This window comes from Anastrepha obliqua, chromosome 1 (genome assembly GCF_027943255.1).
Source record: "Anastrepha obliqua isolate idAnaObli1 chromosome 1, idAnaObli1_1.0, whole genome shotgun sequence".
NCBI lineage: Eukaryota > Metazoa > Arthropoda > Insecta > Diptera > Tephritidae > Anastrepha > Anastrepha obliqua.
Window position 1 is genome coordinate 19,996,261 of NC_072892.1, and position 20,564 is coordinate 20,016,824.

The 20,564-nt window shown below is 37.7% G+C and overlaps 1 protein-coding gene across 1 annotated transcript in view; it reads left to right on the forward strand.

Annotated features, from left to right (window-relative positions):
- LOC129241873 (mucin-5AC) overlaps positions 1-20,564 on the forward strand; it is a 204,705-nt gene that overhangs the window by 13,387 nt on the left and 170,754 nt on the right. The gene's annotated exons all lie outside the window — the stretch shown is intronic.

Genomic DNA, 20,564 nt, shown 5'->3' on the forward strand with positions numbered 1-20,564 from the left:
ATTGGGTTCCTTATGAGTTAAAACCAAGGAATGTTGAACGTCACATTTTCGCCTGTGAACAGCTGCTCCAGCGGCAAAAAAAGGAATGGTTTTCTTCATCGCATCGTGACGCGTGATGAAAAATGGATTCATTACAGCAATCCAAAGAAAAAAAGTCATGGCGACATTCACGCTGCGAAGGTTATCCTATGTATTTGGTGGGACTAAGTTGGTGTTATTTTCTATAAACTTTTAAAACCATGCGAAACCATTACTGGGGATTGGTATCGACTTCAATTGATGCGATTGAGTCGAGTACTGCGCGAGAAGCGGCCGCAATACGCGGAGAGGCATGAAAAAGTGATTCTACATCATGACAACGCTCGGCCTCACGTTGCCAAACCCCCTAAAACCTACCTGGAAACACTGAAATGGAAAATCCTACCGCACCCGCCATATTCTCCAGACCTAGATCTTATCACCTCTTCCGATCGATGGCACATGGTCTAGTTGACCGGCAGTTTCATTCATATGAAGACATCAAAAATGGCTTGATCCGTGGATAGCCTCAAAAGATGAAGAGTTTTGCCGCGATGGTATATGAGATCTACCAGAAAGATGGGAAAAAGTAGTAGCCAGCGATGGGCAATACTTTCAATGATTCACTTGTAACCATGTTTTCAGAATAAAGTTGTATTTTCATCAAAAAAACACCGAGAACTTAGTTGCGCACCTAATACATTTTTTTTCTAGTCCTATACTGAAACGTTTTATATTACCAAGTGTTTCATTGGGAGAAACTGATGTGGTACAGTTTGAATGACTTATGATACAATAGTATCTTTAGGCACAGCACATGGGCTCTTAGGCCAAAAGATGTGATGTTTTGACGACAGAGGCGAGCCGCTTAGTTTTGGTGTATGAAAACTTTATGCCAGAAGCTGCTAAGTACACTTGAATAAGTTGTTGAGGGTAAATTGCTGAGGCTGGTTTGGGATTTTTCAAATACCGCATATATCAAGAAATACTTATGGAAATGTACTTCGTAGAAGGTCAATGCTGAATGAGGCCTTTAACACCACATTTCCGTGCGATATTTCCAACCCCTTTTAATTGCATTGAAATCTTTTCCATAAAACACATTACAAGACAAACAAATCACATGAATATGAAATTTTTTTAATGGTCGCTTTTTCGCAAATACGTAGCATTTAGAATTAAAAATGCGTTAGCTGACGTGAAAAAAGAGAACGAATCCGACAAACGCATTGGACTTTCTTGAAAGTCTATAAAAGTCTATTCTTGGCTAAATAGGATTTTTATAAATATTTTGAATATAGAGCCAGTTAGCATCGCCATGTTTTACAAAAATATTTCCTCTAAGGTATGACTCAAATCTGACCATACTTATCTTTTCGGAATATCTCGACCACACATGGGCTGAAAAGCCCTGGCTCTAACAAAGAAAACACGTTTTTTTGTTAAAAATTTGCTCTACTCATCAATGTAATTTCCATCAAGAACAATGCAATCATTGCAGCGTCCCTACAACATTTAAATACCACTTTTGTAGAACAGTTTATATTTTGCCTCAAAATAGGCCTCAGTCTCTGAGATAACCTCTTCATTCGAGCAAAACTTCTTACTGAAAAGCATTTTTTTAGGTATGTGGATAGCCAGTAGTCGCTGGGAGCCAAATGTTGTGAATCCTGTGGATGTGGGAGCAATTCGAAGTTCAATTCAAGTCGTTTTGCCATTATTTTGATTGACTTGTGACACGGTGCGTTGTCTTGAAAGTACGCGAACTCGGCACCTACTTTAAAGAGAGCTTTCTCGTAGTCACCTGCTCATGCAATATAAAGTCAACACGTTTCTTTGATATTTTGACGTTGTCCGCTAACTCTCGAAATTTCACTTTTCTCTACGACCACGTTTGAAGTTAGCAAACCATCGTTTTATTGTTGTGTCTGATGGAGCGGAGTCCCCGTCCATTATCCACAAGACCCCTACTCAAATTTACCAGCGAAACAATTTTTGGAACTTAATATTTTTAAGATTTAAAAAACTCTTCACTGGGTATGAATTCTTGTTCTTCTTGATTAGCGCGATAACCGCTCAAGCGATTCTTTCTCTGCTAATTGGCACCGGTTGGATACACGAAGTGAAGCCAAGCCCGTCTCCACATGATCCTTCCAATGCGCAGGAAGCCTTCCTCTTCCTCTGTTACCACCAACTGGTACCTCATCGAATACTTTCTGAACCGGAGCGTTTGTTTCAAACGAAGCCACAGGATGTTCATTCCCTGCTCTACGTCTATGGCGTCGTAGAGCTCATACAGCTCATAGTTCCACTCACGCTTTTCAACGTGCAAAGGTATTTCCCATCAAGAAGCTATGTATGTAAAATTAAAACACCAAATTCTTTGTGATCCATTGTTTTGAAAATAACAAAAGTAACGTTGCTCTTAGCACAATAACTCACGAACTAATGAATAGAATATCAGCTGTTTTTTAGGGTTAGTACTAACTGAAAGATAGATGTCAATAGGCAATAAACTAGTGCCACCTATGTATTTGGCCCGGGGCTCTTCAGCCAATGTATTATGCCATACGACCACAGATTTTGCATGTCATTTGACCAACTATGAATACTGAATGTACGCCAGCCGACTTAGAGGGCAGTTCTACAAATAGAAATAATCAGTACGCAAAAAAACATTTTGCACCTTCATTCACAGTTGACCTCAAAGAGCCACCACGCATTTAACTGTACATACATATACGCATATGGCCATTAAAATAGGTACGCTGGTTTTGCGTGGTAAGCACCTAAAATAGGCTTTGCGCATAACTCTTGCATTTTAACTAATGAAGTGAAAAATATCGAATGTACCCTCAGGAGCGAATTAGACGGTTCATTTAATAATTAAAAATTAATATGAGTTACTTTCAAATAGGGTCGTGCGAAGCATTACACAGTTAAGGAGTGGAGGCTTATTGACAATCTTCAAAAACAAAAAAAAACATACAAATCTATCGCTGCCTCACTTGAACAGTCCGAAAATGTTGTAAATGCAATTAAGCCCAAAAAAACTCACAGAACGATGTGGTGGCAAAAAGAAAACGACTTGCACTACCGATACTTTAATGGTGACTCTTGTCAAGTGAGATCGTTTTAAGGCAGCAAAGGCCATTGCAGCTGAAATCAACAACGTAGTATCAGTGAGAACTGTACGGCGTCGATTGCACAACATGAACCTACCAAGCAGAATAGCTCGCAAAGTTCCGATGTTAAAACAAGCATTTTTAAGGAAGAGGAAAAGTTTTGCTCAAGAGCACAAGCCATTGTGTGGAGCAGAGGGTATGAAAAAATGGTAAAACATACTTTGTAGCAATGAAAAAAAAAAAAAAATTATTTGGAAAAGATGCTCGGCGAAATTTCGGACGTCTTAAAGGACAAGAGTTGGCACCGCGGTTCACAAGAAAAAAAAGTCAAGCAACGGTGGCGGCAACACAATCGTTACCCGCGATACCCACGTGTCTCGGGACCCATGTCAGCATCAGGCTATTATGTCTACCAACATAGTTCAGCATGGATTTACAGGACTCGACTACTCTTGAAGTGGTTGGGGGGCTGTCTAAGGCCATGAGCGCAGTTTGACTGTCGCTGCAGGCACATATATTTATGTATTTAGATCTGCCTCTCCATCTGTGTTCTACAACAAAGTTCATTACTTCTTGAACTGCATACACCTCCGCTTCAAACACAGATGCATGCATTCCAAGAGCAAAGTGCAGGTTTGTCCCGCTGTATTCCACGTACACCCCAGAGCCGGAACCGTGCTCGGCCCTGGAGCCATCCGTGAAAATGCGAAAACAGGGTTTGCTGGGCTCATTTTCAGAGTTGGACCTCACTTGAGCCTCTGGCAGCACCACACTGTATCTCTTGTCAAGCACGACTCTGGATGGCATGGAGTCAAGGGGCATGGCGAGGATCGTTGCATCGAAGCTCACGTCTACTTTGTTTTCTAATGCCGGACACGCGCCGTACCAATTCCCATTGTGCTTCAGCCTGCAGATGGCCTTCAAGGCCTCTCCATGGATGAAAACATCAAATGGTGGTAGACTAATCAGAGCATCTTATGCCGGGCCTGAAGTAGTCGAAAAACCTCCAAAGCAACAGATGGCCACAGTGCGTTGTAGTCTCGATAAGGTCCTCCTGACTACCACGAGAGAGAGAGTCTACTCATCCAGACCACCGATGCTTAGTTGATAATAAGTCTTATCATAGCCGTGTGGATCCATGGGAACTTGCTAGGAGAAAGGTCCCACGTTTTCCCAAAAACACTCCTGCGCTGCCAGAAGGCTTTCAGTGCTTTGGATTTCTTTGTTTCAACGTGTGATTTCCAGAGGAGTTTGCTATCGAGGATTACTCCAAGTTATTTAATTTCTTTGGATAGCTGGATTGTGATTCCTTTTAGCTTAAGCAGAACATGACCATCAAGCTTCCTCCTTCTGGTGAAGAGGACAATTCCAGTCTTGGTGGGATTTGCCGATAGCCATTCGCACAGCACCAAGTCTCAATCATATCCAGAGTTTTCTGCAGTTTCCTACAGATGTTCATAAGGGGAGGGCTTGTTAATAAATAGGCAACGTCGTCCGTATATGCTTGTGCGTAGACTCCCGAGTCGTTTAAGGTGGTGAGCAGAGGATCGATCACCATGCACCAGAGCAATGGAGACAGCACTCACCTTGAGGGCAGCCTTTATTAACCCCGGATAACACCAGCAGATCTTCCTCCGCTCGCACCGGGACGATTCTTTGCGCCAGCATCGAACGAAACCAATTCACTAGCACCCGGTCTACGCGGTGCCTACTAGCAGAGCTGCACGTACCATCAAAAGTGGCATTATCAAACGCCCCTTCGGTAACTTTTATGCATGATAAGGACCCAAACACTGCTTACTGTTAGTACTTCAATGGCATTTGCAAAATAATGCTAAAGTTAAGGATTTTCCAAGCCAGTACTCATTTAAGACCTTTGGGTAGGTTTAAGATGACAACTTGGAAGCAGACATTAAAAAATAAGAAAGATTTATGGCAAAATATCAAAGAACTATGGTATTCCACTTCCACAGAAACCTGCCGTAGGATTATCTGTTCTATGCAAAATCGAAGACAAGAAGTCATTGACGATCATGGCGCACACAGTGGCTATTGATTAAACTTCTATAATTTAAACAACATTTTTCATAAAATCTCTAAGTTCTTTTTGTGTCTTGTCTATTTCTATTTCGTACCCATTTTAATGACCACCTGCATATTTCATTTTGTTCCTATTGTCACTCGTTTAAGTTTTAAAAGATCCTTCAATTATTAGTGGGTATGGGAATAAGTTTCCGCACTCGTAGAAGAAGTGTCGCTGCTGATGCTATTTTTGGGTTCGCTCCAGTAATGTATTGGTGATTTGAAGGCGTATATGTGAGGTCTCGATCGCAGTAGTTGACATTCGTTTTAAACGTAAATATCCTTTTCTTCCGGGAAAAACAGCATTTGGATTATTACCGTTTAAAGAAAAGTGCAGCTGAAACGTAAACGTGTCGTGTTTCGATCAATATTAACGGTAATCACACTCCATCAAATACAAATTTCAAAGCGTGGCTTGGACGCCTCCAAAGTGACAATTTGGACGTGAGTGATAAAGATCGCGAAGGGGCATCGAAAAAATTCAACTACAACAATTATTTAATCAGGACGTATGTCGAACCATTGATGATATGTCTAAAGAGTTGGATGTTGATAGGTCAACCATCGGTAAACCTTTGCACGCGATGGGAATGGTCCAGAAAGCAGGTCACTGAGTGCCACATCAATTGAAGGAGAGGGATATCGAGAGACATTTGGTGACGTTTGAGATGCCTCTTGAACGGTAGAAAAGAAGGGGTTTCTGCATCGCATCTTCAATGGCGCTGAAAAATGGATCTACTATTATAACCCTAAGCGTCGAAAATGTTGGAGCCTATCAAGTGAACCAGGTCCATCTACAGTGAAAAAAATGTTCTTGCTTCAAAGGATATGTTGTGCATCTGGTGGGATCAGAAGAGTGTCCTCTATTATGACCTCCTTAAAACTTCTGAAACCATCACTGGCGATCGTTACCAACTGCAGTTAATGCGTTTGAATCGAGCTCTCAAAGAAAAGCGCTCGGAATGGGACGGCAGACATGACAAATTGATTTTGCTGCATGACAAGGCCAATAGAAATATTTAGAGGGACTGTATTGGAGGATCTTGCGCCACCTGCCGTATTCCCCAGACATTGCACCTGCGTATTACCATCTGTTCCCCTAAATGCAGTCAGCTCTTATTGGAGAGCGGCTCACTTCTTACGAGAGCATCGCGAACTGGCTCAATGAATGGACAAGTCAAAAGAACACGAATTTTTTGTCAGAGGAGTCAGTATGCTGCCTTAAAGATGGAGTAAAGTTTTAATTTCAAGGCACTTACTTCACATAATATCATTTATTGATTAATTCTTTTAAATTAGCCGTAACTTTGGCTAAGAAAGGACGCAAACTTATTCTCATACCCAATATTTATGTTTGTTATATTAATCTGCGAAATAAAAACTGCATAAAAGGCATTTAATATGTTATTATTAATTTAAAACACTTGTATTTTCCGCATGAACATGAGTGTACCTATTTGAATGGCCGTATGTGTATGTAGAAAATATAATTCAATTACATAAAAAACATCAAATCAATCAAAGACAAAATGAATAAATGAATGGATCCAGCAAAGCCTAGAAAGCATCAACAATACAACCTCATTACGTAACATTACCCACAAATTGAATAACTGACAATTCTGGACATATACAGACACACACAATTGAGCATCCCGTAGGTATCCCCACACGAGCTGTGCATAGCTGCAGCCACAGATGACCAAATGAACAGTTACCTATTCATGCAACAGTTTGCGTAATACTTGGATTTATAAATATAAATGAAGCAAATGTGAGCACAATACATACGCAGATGCTCGTGTGTATGTGTATGTATGTAATTGCAACACAGCTGTTGCCGCTACTGGGCAATAGCAACAAAAGTGAGTGGGTGATCGAATGAATGTGCGTGTATGTGTGTGTGTGTGTTATATGATTGATATGCACAAAATCATGAGTTTATTCGCATTGAACATAATTTTGTGGGTTAAGGTGGCGTTAGGTAGTGCGACTGGCAGGTTGATAAACAAAATTCCTAATTAAAAATGGCAAAAACATTTAGAAATTGTACGAAAATGAAATGAAATGCGATTGAAAGATTTCCCTGAGTATAGTTTTTTGTCATTTATTACATTGGGAATTGAACAAAAGCTATGCCCAAATGCGTAAAAATTTTTCTTTTTTGTGAAAGCACTTCACAATTAATTTCATTGTTTTCTGAAATATTTACAAAATCAGATTTAAGGACATCAAAGCTTTTTTATCGAATTTTCATTTTATTTTATGTGAATAATTTATAGAAAGTAATTTAGCAAGCACTTTTGCATAAAATTATAGAAAAAATTGTATAAAGTACTGTGAAACAATTTCAGTTTTGTTTCGAATTTAATTTTGTGTAAGTCGAAACATGACAAAATGAAAAATCTGTTTTTGGGTACAGTTTTTAAGAATATTATATCATACTACACCAGATTCAGGAGCTAATTCTGGTTCATTACATCTTTGAACTGGTTTTAAGAAGAAAAAGAAAACTACGCGCGCCTTACTTTTTAGCATCGTTTTGGTACTGTGGCAGCTGGACTGCAAACTCTTTGAGAAATGTTAATTTGAAAAATTCGAATTTCCAATAATGCGTTGGGCTTCGTTCGAAATTGCATGAAAAAACTCAAGTCCACATCAAAAATTGTGGATTTTTTATTAGCAAGTTTTGCAAAATTGTAGTTAAAATCGCCCAACAGGGCCCAAAATAACACAATCAATCTAAAAATTCGAGTAAACTATATTGAAAATCGCGAGAAGTGTGATTTCGTCAATACTTTGTTTTTTTCTGTCCGTCTTTGGAATGATTTACCGCTGAAAATTAAATTTAAGTTAATATCAAGTCAAATCCTTGATCTCATTGTTTTTGTGGCTCGATTTTGAAATTATTAAATAAAACACCTTTTCTTAATTTACGACTTCATATTTTATTCCAACCTTTTGTTCCTCACTTAAATTTTTCTGGATTTTTCTAAATTCATTTTTCTGAATTTATCTAAATTATTTTTCTGAATTTATCTAAATTATTTTTTCCGAATTTCTAATTTTATTTTTCTGAATTTTTTCTAAATTTAGTTTTCTGAATTTTTTTATAAATTCATTTTTTTGAATTTTTCTATATTAATTTTTATGAATTTTTCTGAATTTTTCTAAGTTTTTTAAAAACTTTTTCTAAATAAATTTTTCTAACTTTATTTTTCTGAATTTATTTAAATTAATTTTTCCGAGTTTTTCTAAATAAATTTACATTTCTGAATTTATCTAAATTATTTTTTCTGAAATTTTTCTAAAATTATTTTTATGCGTTTTTCAAAATTTATTTTTCTGAACTTTTCTAAATTTATTTTTCTGAATTTTTCTAAATTAATTTTTTCTGAATTTATGTAATTTATTTTTTCCGAATCCATTTAAATTATTTATTTTGAATTTTTCTAATATAAATTAATTTTATTTAACTAAATAATAAAGAAAACTTGAGAATTCTAAATTAATATTTCTGAATTTTACTAAATTAAATTTTTCTCAATTTATCAAAATTATTTTTTCTGAATTTTTTCTAAAATTATTTGTATGATTTTTTTTAAATTTATTTTAATGAATTTTTCTAAATTTATTTTTCTGAACTTTTCTAAATTTATTTTTTCTGAATATATCTAATTTTTCTTTATTTTTTCCTAAATTTAATTTTCTGAATTTTTTTCTAAATTAATTTTTCTGAATTTTTCAAAATTTATTTGAAAACTTTTTCTAAATAAATTTTTCTAACTTTATTTTTCTGAGTTTATTTAAATTAATTTTTCTGTGTTTTTCTAAATTTATATTTCTGAATTTATTTAAATTAATTTTTTCTGAGTTTTTCCAGATAAATTTTTCTAAATTTGTTTTAAAGAATTTTTCTGAATTAATTTTTCTGAATTAATTTTTCTGAATTTTTCTAAATTTTTCTAATTTTATTCTTCTGAATTTTTTCTAAATTTATTTTTATGAATTTGATTAATTTTTCTGAATTTTTCAAGATAAATTTTTCTGAATTTTTCAAAATTAATGTTTTTAGAATTTTTCTAAATTTATTTTTTCTGAATCTATCTAAATTATTTTTTCTGAATTCTTCGAAATTTATTTTAATTGATTTTTCTAAATTTATGTGAAAATTTGTTCTAAATAAATTTTCTTAAATTTAATTTTCTGAATTTATTTAAATTAGTTTTTCTGAGTTTTTCTAAATTTATTTTTCTGAATTTATTTTTCTGAATTTATTTAAATTATTTGTTCTGAATTTTTCAAAATTTATTTTTCCGAATTTTTCCATATTAATTTTTCTAAATTTATTTTGAAGAATTTTTCTAAATTAATTTTTCTGAATTTTTCTAAACTAACTTTTCTGAATTTTTCTAATTTTATTTTTCTGAATTTTTCTAAATTATTTTTTCTGACTTTTTCCAAATTAATTTTTATGAGTTTTTCTAAGTCTATTTTTCTAAATTAATTTTTATGAATTTTTCTAAGTTTATTTTTCTGAATTTTTCTAAATTTATTTCTTTCAAATTTGTCTAATAATTTTTGTAAATTTATTTTTATGAATTTTTCTAAATTTGTTTGTAAACTGTAGTATGTTTTTATCTTTTCTTTAATGCCTTCTACAACAAAAACCATTTTACTACTATGTTCATTAAGATTCCCATTTAATTTTATTGCTATTTTTTATCTATTTAAATATGTAAGCTATTCTTAAGGTCACTGATTGTAAAAAAACCTTTGGTTGTATGTTTGACTAAAATAAAGTAAAATAAATAAATAAAAATAAATATTCGACATGAAATTTACTTTCAGTGGCCACATTAATGTCTATCTTTCCAACTTGTACTCGGTTCTGGGCTTCATTCGTCGCAATGCATCTGAATTTTCTCTGCCGGATACCTACAAACTGCTGTTTACGGCTCCTGTTCGTTCGCACTTAGAGTTCGCTGTTATCATCTGGAGACCTTACGACCAGCTTGCGATTAATGTAATAGAGCGCGCGTAAAAATAATATTTCTTAAGCAGGCATTACTTTTCTTACAATTTGAGTCTGCTGTGCCATCCTATAATTCTCGGCTAAAGCTAATTAATGTTGAATCTCTAGAAAAAAGAAGGACAGTCCTTTCACTTTCGTTTATTTTCAGTGTCAACTGTCCAGTTCTGCTTCCACAAAGAAGTCTTCGCAATGTTTACCCTTTTTATGGGGTAAGCTTCAAGACTAAATTTGCGATTGATGCACCCATTGCTCGCGCACTTCGAGACTATAATTCATTATCCAATTCAAACCTGCTTGATTTCGCTGTATCTATGTAGATCTACTTTTGTACAAATTTTATTTTTAGTTGCTTGATATCGATTGTTTTTCTTTGCATTTTTCTCTAGTCTCTAACGTTATTCGTACTGCTGATTATTAAAATAGAATAAACAAAATAAATAAATAAAAGATTATTCGACTTAACTCTTTTACACCATTTTCTATTGGTCTCAATGGATGGACCATCCCAGTGATAGAATATATGGGGAAAATCAGAAATAATTAAAGATATAGTAAAAAACATTCGCCGCAAGATTGCCGCGATAGAGCGCAAATTTTGGCTGAATGCCTGCGAAGGTTCCTCTAAATGAAATAACATCTGTATGCGTGGACATTTCGGAAAATATTATATATCATTTATCATTGATAGAAAAAGTGTTTTGTAAATGTATGGTTAGCGAATATCTGTCAGTTAACTTCTGATAAAGTTTATCGGAAGATTAGCTGTTGGTTGGACGCTACCCAAAAAAAACTGGCTGCTGGCTGTTGCGCAAATATGAAATATATGTAGTTTTGCTATCATTTAAAAATTTATAAAATGTTTTTATTTGAAGAATAAAGAATTTGTGGCAAAACGGCCTTCTATGTATAAAAATATAATAAAGTTGTAAATGCTATTGCAAGCCTTTCTAAAGATTTCTTTAAAATACTTTTCCAGCGAGAAATCGCTTCCATTCTTGTAAGTATTTTTCGCAGCTTTGGAGTATCAGGGTGCTCTTAGGATAGGTTAGGTAGTGATGGTTGCCCAGAGAATAGGCTCACTTGGACGAAAAAGTTTGGTTAAGTCTTTTTTGGGACACCATTGTAAGAGGGGGAAAAGAGGTGAAGGAAAAGGACTATAGGACGAAAGGGAAAGGGGTGGGGAGGGTTGAGTGTTTGTGGACCATGAACGGTGACTAGTTTGCGGTTGTGTTAGCCTCTTTATGCTGCCGATGAAGTTCGTCAGATTTTTGTTATATCAGCAGGCGCGGAAAAGAAGTGAGAACCAAGATGCTTGAATCTTAGTCCCGCGAGAGCTGGGCAGCTGAGGAGCAGGTGCTGAGATGATTCCACGTCATCCTCCATACAGCTGACGCAAAAAGAACTCGAAGTGATTCCGAGTCTCACGGCTTGTGTACCCCGCGGGCAGGGCCCCGTGAAGATGCCCGCGAAATTTGAGAGATGAGATTTTGTCATCCTCAGAATATCCCTCGAACGCCTTCTATCCAACCGTGGCCAGAAGGACTTCGCGACCCTACACGTTCGTGTACTTCCCCAGCGCTCGCTGAGGTGGTGCAAAGGAGTAGAGCGCAGGAGTAGAGCGCAGGTTGTCAAGGGGATCCCGATCCTCTCCTTTTGTGGGCACACCGCTTCACGGGTCCTTTGTCTGGCCAGCTCGTCGGCTTTGCAGTTTCCAGCAATGTCACCGTGACCAGGTAACCAAATTATTTTTATATCGAAGAATTCTGCTGCAATCGGGAGAGAGACCAGGCAGTCCCTGACCAGTTTCGAATGCACCATAATAGAGCCTAGGGCCCTAATTGGCGCTTGGCTATCGGAGTAAATATTTATCTTCTTAACAGTTATTGCGCAAGTGAGTAGCCAGTCAGCTACTTCTTTAATTGCGGCCACCTCGGCTTGGAACACACTGCAGTGATGCGGTAACCTGAATTTGAGTTTGATGGGGAGCTCTTTGCAGAATACTGCTCCTCCAACCCTACCGTCCAACTTCAAGCCATCCGTGAACAGGTTAACTAGGCGCTGTCCCCAAGTGTTGCCGCCGGTCCACTCCTCCCTTGATGGAATATGGGTGGTCGGGGTGCTCTTAATAAATGATGTAAATTTGGTAGACCGTTTTCGGTTTTTTCTTCTGTTATAATTAACTGTTATAATACAAGTAAAAATACGGGGGCCATAGGTAAGCTCGCAAAGCTGGAAGTGCAAACCTCCAATAAATCTAAATCTAAGCTCGCAAAGCGGCAGCCGCCGTAGCCGAATGGGTGGGTGCGTTACTCCCATTCGGAATTCAGAGAGAAGGTAGGTTCGAATCTCGGTAAAACACCAAGAATAAGAAAATTTGTTTCTTTTTAAATAGTGGTCACTCCTCGGCTGGCAGCAGCAAACCTCCGAGTGCATTTCTACCATGAAAAAGCTCCTCATCAAAAATATCTGCCGTTCGGAGATAGCATAATTGGAAAAAGACTCTGCTGAGTGTGATTGTCATTTATTCGCAATTGACTTTTGTTAATTCTCTTCTAAAATATTCACAATGACCAAACTAACCGGATGTGAGGAAAGCAGCCATAAAGAGAGTGGCCCTAAGAGCAAGAGGGAAGATAATTTTATTATAATTGAAATATCGATTTTTACTGCACATTAATGCGAACCAATAGTAAATAAAGTCAATTCAAAATATTTGCCAATTTTGTATTGTAACTTTCATCAAACTATAGAATTTACAACAGTTTTAGGTGGATTTAAAAGGAAAAAGACAATTAAAGACATGCGCCTTGCTGATTGTTCATGGCACATTTGGCATTTGGCATTCGAAAGTTCACTGCAAATTAAGTTATCAGCTATGTTTTTGTGGTGACAGCAACAACTGGCAGATTACAGTAATATTAAGTTGTGCACTGATACCGGATTCGTTGGCAGTTCTTACTCCCAACGGCTGCTGTAGTCGACAAGTGTCAACAGTTTAACATAACACACGCAGCATAGCATTTATTTGCAAGTCATTCCCAACACACAACAGTGAAAATCAATTCCTTTTGTAATTTTCACTAAATTCTTCCTGCAATTGCATTTAATTATAGCAAATTGACATTTGATGTGTTTGTGCAACTGGCAGCCCGCCGGCACAAGGTGATCCGTACATTCGAGCACATACATCCACACGCACACACACATTTCCGTGCTTAAGCGCATCTGTACGAGTATTTACACACTGTAAACATTAACCAGTTTAGTGTAGACAGCAACGTTAATGCGAACCCTTTGGCTATGATTGTCTATTTGTATGTGCAAGTGAATATAAACTCCAATTGCTTCTCCACGTACGCGTGTATGTGTGTGTGTGTGTTTGTGATGCTGTTATTCATTATCGTACATACTTATCATATTTTATAGAAACTAAACGCTTTACTAATCACTCAACAGTCCACTGGCAAAGTGTCAGGTATGTATGTATATTACTACATGTATTTGTATATGTGTATGTGTCTGTGAATGTATAAGTGTGTATGTATATTTGTGTTTCTACGTATTTAGGGTGACATGTACGTGCCCAAGTGCAAGTGAGTACAATTTCTAAAATAATGCCAACAGCATCGTTCGGTTCGGTGTCACTGGTGTCAACTACTTTGTCACATTACAATACTCCACTGTCATTTACACTTTAATTACGAGTGTTTCGTGCACCGACTATTAACCGAAAAGCATGTCAACATATTGCTATCATCGAATGGGAAAAGAGACTTCAGCAATTTCCGTACACTTGAACATCCGCCTTTAAAGATAATATTGCCATTTAAGTAGTTCGAAATGTACATAGATACGATGAATGTGGAAATAATTCTAACTGCCTACTTACGGTTGATAGTAATTAGAAATTAAGAAGGTATCAGGTCAGTCCATAAGTTCCGAAGTGGTAACTGCAACGTAGAGGATGCCCCGCGCGCTGGTCGTCCTGAAGTCTTTAACTCCGACGACTTGCTCGAACTCGTGGAAGCTGAGCCAAATTTCACAGTCGATATGATAGCTCAGAGGTTAAATTCATCGCATGGAACAGTTCACAGACACCTGATTCAGTTGAAAAAGGTTTCAGAGCTAAAAAAATCGGTTCCGCATAGACTTTCCGTCGCCAACCTTCAGCAGATACATTTTCTGGCAATCGGTTGGAAATTGGATGTAAAACAATCACAAATTGTCTCAGCTGCTGCAACGGCGTGAAAATTAAAGTTTTTGGAACCGTATCGTTACGGGTGATGAAAAACGGGTCCTTTACAATAATCCTCCTCGGAAACGCCAATGGTTAGCTAAAGATGAAACACCAGAACCGACCCCTAGAGATGGCCTTCACCCCAAGACGATGCTCCTGTCTATTTGGTGGGGTATGGCCGGTATTGTTTATTACGAACTTCTGGAACCAAACCAAACAATAACTGCTGATTATTATTCCCATCAGCTATCAAACCTGAATGAGGCACTTAACAAAAATCGACCGTCTTTGTGAATAGACGCAAAGTTTTGTTTCACCACGACAACTCAAGACCTCATACCGCAAGACAAACATTAGGCAAGCTGAACGAGCTCGGATGGGAGCTAATGCCGCATCCACCATACTCCGCGGATGTTGCACCTTGTGATTATCACCTTTTCCGTGGACTTCAATCCCATATGAGTAACAAGAACTACTCCTCAAAAGAAGCTATAAAAAGGGATATCGAAGCGTATTTTGGCTCCAAGGACAAACATTTTTTTGAGCAGGGAATTGAAAATTTGCCGAAACGTTGGGAAGATATTCTAAAAATGTTGAAGGAAAATATATTATTGATTAATAAATACTTTAAACACCTTTTTTATTAATTTTAAAATCACCTTTAAAAAACGCACGAACTTATAGGCTGACCTGATATAATCAATACATACATACCGATCGTGGAGACATGGGTCGTAGTCATCATGTTCATCATAGTTCTACGAGCTCTATCTCAGAGCATAGGACCAAAGCAAAATTTTTGCCATCCATTCTCCTCCCTGTTTCTGCTTTTACTTGCTGCCACGTCTGCTTTTTGGATCACAACTTTTATTTCACTTTCCATGCAATGACACCATGAGCCTCTAGATCTTCCTCGCTTCCGTTGACCCTCGGGATTCCGGTCTAGTGCTTGTCTGCTGATCTCTGTTATGCCTGCCATGCGTAGTGTATGGCCGAGTCACCTCCACTTGCGCTCTCTGATCAGAGACTGACTTGCGCGAGCGGTGTTTGTTGGCATCGTCGATGTAAGTCGGCGTGCGATATCCAATTGTACGTCCACCAAATGCGCAGGATGTACCTCAGGCTGCGGTTTACAAACATTTGCAGCTTTTGTATGCTTTCCGCTGATAGACACCATGTTTTGCAAGCATAAAGAAGGATAGACTTCGCATTTGAGGTAAAGATTCCAAGTTTCGTACGCCCGCTGATTTGTTTGGACCGCCACACTGGTCGAAGATAAGCAAATGCGTTTCTTGCTTTCTGCAACCTTGCGAAAACATCAGTTTTGCATATCCCATCTGCCGTGAATTGGCTTCCAAGATATTAAGAGTTGCTCCCTTTATTAATGCTTTTCCCACCAATATTGGAGGACGCGTCATTCGCCTTTACTGCCAAATATTTAGCTTTCTTTAAATTTACTTTGAGTCCAGCAGTGCTAGAGTTTCTTAGAAGGACGTTCAGTTTGGTTGGCATGTCTGATCTGCCACAATAATTCCATTCTTTCGACATTATCTATTGAAGTCGTTAGAATTTGATCAATGATGGCCAGGAAAAGAAGTGGTGATAAGATGCTTCCCTGCCTCAGATTCCGTAATGCAAAATTCAATATTCAAAAGTCTTGCTTAGCGCCTTAATTAAGTTGACAATATTTTTAGGGACTTCGCTCCGTTGTAGGGCATACCATATAGTACTGCGTTTTAGTCGATCAAATGCTTTCTTTTAGTCAATAAAAACGAGTGTTGTTAGTACTAAATAACAAAACCGTCGAATGGAAATCCGCCATGAAGATGCTTCTCATAAAAACCATCTGCCGCTCGGAAGAAGAAGAACTCTCCATTTGTATGGCAGCATCAGGGCATGCTCCACAAAAGACAATATTTATAAGCTAATGCCGAACGGCAGATATTTTTTGTATGAGGAGCTTTTTCATGGCAAAAATACTCTCGGAGGTTTGTCATTGACTGCCGAGGGGCGACCGCTATTAGAAAACAACTTTTTCGTCATTTTGGTCTCCTCACCGAGATTCGAACCTACGTTCTCTCTCTAAATTCCGCACACAAATATCGTAGGCATTAGTAAAAGGATTATTTGAAAAGGGCCATCTAAAATCGAAAATATTTTACGGTAAACTTGAATATCTGCGAACATTACAAAAGGAAAGCATTTTGATTTTACTTATTTGTATTCTGAGAGTATTAACGCCTAACACAAAAAATGAAATAAAAATATATCAGCATACTGGTAATTCATCAGCAATATCAGCATACCGGCAATGTCAGCATACTGGTTTTCTTTCATTACCTAATCCATGTGTTGTAGGGTTGCCACATATATGATATAAAGTTAAGAAATTTCGCAAAAAATACAGTAGTAAGCAAGAAGAGCAATTAAATGAAAAAAATTATTTCGGTTTATTGCCAAAGAGGCTGCTCGGCTACCTGCAAACCTTCTGAGACCAGAAGCCTTATATCAATGAACTCGGATGTGATTGAAAGAAAAGTCAGCTCCAATTGCCGCTTGGCTGTAGATATTTACTTCGCTGACAGTAGTTACAAAAGTTAGAGCTACCTCAGTTTAAACTACTGCGGTATTCTGGTAGTCTGTACGTGAGCTTGATGATGAGCTCCTCGCGGAATACCCTGTATCAATTTTTGTTCAAGTTTGAGTCAGCCGCAAAAAGGACTTCCAAGTTCTGTCTCCAAGTGCGGCACCTCGCCCAGAATTGCGTTGAGGGGATGTGAATGGAAGCAAGGAGAGTGGGTACTGATCAGTCACCACGGGGGTTAACTCAAGGCTCAAGTCAAATTTAAGTCAAAACTAAAGTCACTTAGTCTGATTGCGACCCGTACAGCGGCATTTTTTTCTGCGATCTCCACGGCTACCACATTCAGCATTGGCCCCATTGAGGGCACAATTTTGGACTTTTTTCAACTTCTTAACCACGTCGCTTTCTTTAGCGAATTCTACGAGGAGTGCGTGAAATTTTAAGAATACATTTGAAACAATAATTCATATACATTCTTATTTTCAAGCCAGATGGTTCGGTTTGAAGGATAAGCTAAATGAAAAATGTCCTAAAGCACACGGCGCAAGATGTCAAAGGCGAAACCCAGAATAAAAAAATTCTTAATTTGTGGTGGATTTCTGTATCCCCAGAAAACCATGCCAAATCACGGTTTGCAAAAGAAAATTGTTAAAGAAAAATAATATAAACTGAAATATAGTGCAGATGAGTCTTTATTAAATTCTCAAAGGTCAAAGGGTTAACTGTTTTCAGTAAAATAAAATGGTTCGGTTACTTCATCTGGTTTGGTGCAAAGTATAAGTACATTAGGCGGGCAATACGCTCGTCCATTCCGTGTTTTTCCTGCATACATCGATCAAACGTACTTTATCATGACAGAAATTTACTCGGATATTTGCTTTTGCTTGCCGATAATCGACCGCTATTAGAGATACAAGGTGAAGTCCAAAATAAACAAGACTGAGCTAAAATGGAAACTACAGAAGCTTTGTTCTGATAACTTGAGTTCATTTATTCCAAATAGTCCCTCTGTCCTCGATGCACTGTCTCGCGCGATCTAAAAGCTTTTCGAAAGAGTGTTTCAGGTCATGACCGGAATGTCCTTCAGGATGTCGGTACAAGCCTTTTGGATGGCCTCTGCGGACGCAAAACGTTTTCCTTTCATGGCCAAATGCAACTTTCCGAATAGGTAGTAGTCACAGGGAGCCATATCAGGCGCATGCGGTGAGTGAATAATGGTTAAAATGCGATTTCTAGTCAAAAATCAGTCACAAGAGCGGAAAGAGTGGATCAATAAGATGGTGTATTCTCATGCAATAAGAGCCAACTTCTACCTTCGCGATATTCAAGGAGATTTCGACAACAAACGTTTCAAAACGGCAAGCTTGAAAATTGCATTGACGGTTTGGCCAGTTGATACGAAGTCCTTGTGAACAATTCCTTTGAAATCGTAAAAAGAAATGAGCATCAACTTGATTTTTGACTTCTCTAAACGCGATTTTATGGGTGGTGACTCGTCTGGGGCCTTCCATTCGGCACTTTGACGCTTAATTTCAGGTTCATGTTGGAAAAAACACTTGTCATCACCAATTACAATGTTGTAAAGGAGGTTCTCGTCTTTTCTCGCCTCTTTAATGAGGCCTTTCGAATGTTGAATTACGAGCAATTTTTGGTTCTCAGTTAACTTGAGCGGAATGAAACGTGTACGGACCTTTAGCCCAATGATCAGTTAAAATATGATAAATCGATGTTTTGGAGATATTAAACCCCCGATTTTATGAATTTCAACAATAATTTCGATTCATTTTTCATAAATTTACGAACGATTTCAATGGAGTTTTCGGTGATTACTGATTTTGGGCGGCCCCTATGTTCATTGTCATTTATATCATCACAACCATCTCTGAAACGTGTAAACCTCTCATAAACTCTGGCACGAGAGAGGCAATCATCGCCATAAACGTTCTTCATCAATTCAAATGTTTCGGTGAATGTTTTACCGATTTTAAAACAAAATTTAATATCAGCTCTTTGTTCGAAACTCATTTTTGTACCGATGACACAAACATACTGACACTTTAGACGCAATAACTTCGCTTGCACCGAACCGAATGTCGCCAAACTTTTATTGCAGTGGAAGTCAACTACGAATGTAACTTTCAACACACTAACTCATCGAAAACATTTTTATGACGTGAGTCTTGTTTATTTTGGACTTCACCTTGTACATTGCCGAAAACGATAATTTAGCCGCTTGGAATTAATTATCTTTCATGTAACACTTAAAATTATAAAATCTTCTGTATAAAAATTCACAACCTAATAATATTTCTTCCCTTCAATACAAAATTTAAAATAAGGAATATAATATATGAGACCGAAATATTTTTGCTCTGTCTTGTATAGGTGATTCTGCCATCAATTTGTTGGTACCTAAAGAAAAACTAACATATTCTCAATTAGACCAGCCATTTGCTCTTACACATTTTAGCACCTAAGCCCGCCAATTAAATTTATTAATTAAAGTTTTGCATGAAAGCAACCGAGGTGTGTGGCTGCCTGCTTGTCAGGTCTAATAAACTGAGCCGCTCATTTGCCATTGCACTTTTCTTTTAGCCATCTTCTTCCAGTCATGCACTAATTTTTGCTGCTTCGAAGTGTGGCAAGAGTTTTTCACACTTTTTACTTTAAGTTTGCTTTCTTTTGCCATTTTTTGCCAGTTTAAATATTTACAACGAATTAATTTCATCTACTTCGCACTAAGTAACACAATTCCTCCAGATGCAGCAGTACTTGGCTTCTCGCTTGCCGCTGCCTTGGGCCGATCTTTTGTTATTGTTGCTATGCACTTAGTGCACTTTTTGCGGGAGCTCAAGTCATTACGAGCACTTTTTTTAATTCTCCTTCGCTTAAGATGCTGGCGTCGATGTAGAGGTCTAAGTGTTTTCCGCACGTTTGTCATTGAGGACGTGGCATAAGTGGCTGAGCCCACTTGAAACAAAGCCAAAATGACACTTCTTTGCCGCTCAATTCGATTCTTTAGCTTTCATTAAAATTTCCCAGTTCAAAATAACACTGAACTATACGCAAAGAGTAAGTCGAGCGCAACCCAAGGGGGAGAGAGAGCTTTAGAACATTTGCAAGTTGGATTTGACTCGCGCACACGAGCCAACAGACAGTCAGATAATTTTGAAGCGTAATTAAAATACAATTTTTATGGAAATTTCGTGCACAAGTGAACTTGTAATTAATTCATCGCAAAATAAATGAGAATTTCTCATAATTATGCTTTGTTCTAAGCTTCGCGAGCGAGTCTGCACAGCGCGACAACGCGACATCGTGACATGGCGACCTTGTGCCAGCGCATCTCTGCTTCTCACCTACCACCACCAGTGGGTACGCGTCGTGTTCGCCATACGCTCCGTATACCCAAATGTTTACTTCTGATTGCACGAGTTGCAGCAGCTGCCGGCAGGCCCAACGGTAGCCCAATGTGTGAAATAA